A 2,593-nucleotide genomic window follows, 5' to 3' on the forward strand; every position below is an offset into this window, starting at 1 on the left:
CTTCGAGTTTTCTCTCATCTTATAAGCATTTGAGTGCTTAGTTCTATAATATTTGTGAGGTGTTTTGTTCTCCTGTATTAAGAGAGTGTGTGTTCTCTTTGGAAACACAGTGAGTGAGTTGTACACCACAAAATATTATAGTGGAATTCTTTTCATCTTGCCCGTGGTTTTTACCCTAATAATTTTTAGGGGTTTTCCACGTAAATCTCGGTGTCCAGTTTATTCTTTATTTTCGGGTTTTATTATCTCAAATTCCGCACGTGGGACCAACAGAATCTTGGGACAGAAAGAACTGAGGACTACATCGCGAAATAAACAAGCATCATTCTTTTTCCAGGTTTAGCCAATCAGAAATACGATGAATGCGAGAAAATAGGAACCATAGCAGAGACAAAGTGAGAAAGGAGAAGCAAGTACCTCCAAGCAAGTTGCAATATCAAATCCATGCAACCGAGAATCATATGTCTTGATTGAGCCATCATATAGCACCGCAGACTTGATCACGCTAGATGCATCCTTGGTATCCAATAAGCTGTTTAATTTTGTGTGCAATGACTGCAATGGTAGAAAGATTATTTGTAATTTGCCACAAGATTTAAGATTAAACGGGCACAGTCGGCCCAGAGAACTAAGTGGAATAGATCATTTATGTAACTGCAAGTCATAAACCTCCCTGGCTAGACACATCATCAAACTGAAACAAAAATAGACCGACAGAGAGAAATATTGTTGACATGACAACAAAAACATTATACAGCTTTAGATGCCACAACAGTCGATGCTCCTTACCTTCGCTGCTCGTGCAAGACTTCTCTGCGATATATCTACACCTACATTTTTTTCCAGAAGAATCCAATAAGCATCCAGAACCGCAACCAAAATCAACCTGCAATGAAAGTGAACCAGTCCCAAATCCCGAAACATTATAGCTGGAAAACAAGTATGCAGTATATCAGCTGATACCAAAGGGGAAACCAAAGGAGACGCAGAAAATTCTTTAATATGGCGTACTGCAAATTCAACACGCTGCCTCGACAGAGGAGGACTGAATAAAGCTTGCTCCTTTCTCTCTTCCAATGGTTCTGTCACCCGCAATAGAGATATATTGTACTCCAATTTGCAGCTTCCTGGCAAAAAACAACATGGTAGGTAAAGAAGAAATTGAGATAAGAAAATTATTTCTCATAAATTCATCATCGTACAATTCAAAATTTATATAATACAAGGCTACAACTAATCTCACTAATTTAGGCCCCAACAAATATTGTCCTACTAAAGATAAAAGATACAAAATACATAATTTATCCCATTAAAGTACAATTAACTGAAATAAGATCTTTATAAATATTTGATCGGAATCATTCCGATCTTCACTCCCCCTCAAACTTGGTTGTAGATGTTGATAAGGCCAAGCTTGTCTACCAGGAACTCATGAGCTCGTTCTAATCAGCAAGTTGGTTAGATGTGAGCACGTATTCAACAATAATCATGTCTTGCTCCAATTTTTCTTTGACAATGTGTCAATCAACTTCTACGTGTTTTGTTCTGTCGTGATGAACATGATTAGAACTGTGTTGATTGTTGATTTATTGTCACAATAAAGCTGTATAGGATCCTCGGCTTTTATCTTTAATTCTTCCATCACTCGTCTTGTCCAAATGAGTTCACATACTCCTCGAGCCATGGCTTTGTACTCTAATTCCGCGCTACTTTTTGCAACAGTTTTTTACTGCGCCAAGTTACCGAATTTTCCCAAACTGTAGTGCAATATCCATAAATTGATCTTCTGTCAGCGATCGACTCAGCCCTATCTGCATCAGTGAAGGTTCTCAGCCCTCGATAACTGGTTTTTGCGAAGAAGAGACCTCTCCCAGGAGTCTGCTTCAAGTATCTCAAGATTCTGTATACGGCGTCTAGACGACCTTGACATGGGGAGTGCGTATACAACAATATCTGGGCGAGTGTGAGACAGATAGATAAGTTTCCCAACGCTGATATCTTTCTTTATCCGCCGGTTTGCCTTCGAACACCCTCTTCTTGTTTCCCAACTCAATCGGAGTTTTACTAGGTCTGAAATACCTCTTTGACTTCCAGCAATTTCCATCCCTAAAAAGTATTTCAGCAGTCCAAGATCTTTGACTCCGAATTCTTTAGCAATCATCGACTTGATATCTTCAATCTCTTGACGATCATTCCCTGTTACAATGATGTCATCAACGTAAACTATAAGTGTTATAGAGATGTGGCGTGATTCATTGATATCCACCAGAAGAACTTGTCTTGTTTAGGCCGTGTGTGCTCTGTGAGAGAATGAGTAGAAGTAGTGTAGAAGAAAAGTGTAATTCTTATTTCACATGGAGAGTCAAGAATACAGTAGTCCACCCTACAATTATTGAATGAGAAGACCTTTATATACAGAAAGAATATATCATAACTGCTAGTCTATTCCTTCTTGCCAAGATGAAATCTCAGCCATTGATTTAACAATAAGGATAGTGATGCTTTCTTCCTTTGAATGTTTGACAAAGAGGGTATGATCTTCTTGTCCCTGGCTATATTCGAATTTTATGATTGCCTTGGAAAACCTGTTAAA

General features: G+C 38.5%; 1 long non-coding RNA gene across 2 annotated transcripts; it reads right to left on the reverse strand.

Annotated features, from left to right (window-relative positions):
• Positions 1-335: 335 nt before the first annotated feature.
• LOC140838669 (uncharacterized) lies at positions 336-2,320 on the reverse strand. 2 transcript variants are annotated; one of them, XR_012119640.1, is made up of 3 exons: positions 976-2,320; positions 790-886; positions 336-555 (listed from the first exon to the last, which is right to left on the reverse strand). It is a non-coding gene; the product is annotated as an uncharacterized lncRNA (long non-coding RNA). The 2 variants fall into 2 exon arrangements; XR_012119641.1 differs by having other exon boundaries at positions 1,012-2,319.
• Positions 2,321-2,593: the final 273 nt, after the last annotated feature.

Source organism: Primulina eburnea, chromosome 8, assembly GCF_022965805.1.
Source record: "Primulina eburnea isolate SZY01 chromosome 8, ASM2296580v1, whole genome shotgun sequence".
In the NCBI taxonomy this organism is placed as follows: domain Eukaryota; kingdom Viridiplantae; phylum Streptophyta; class Magnoliopsida; order Lamiales; family Gesneriaceae; genus Primulina; species Primulina eburnea.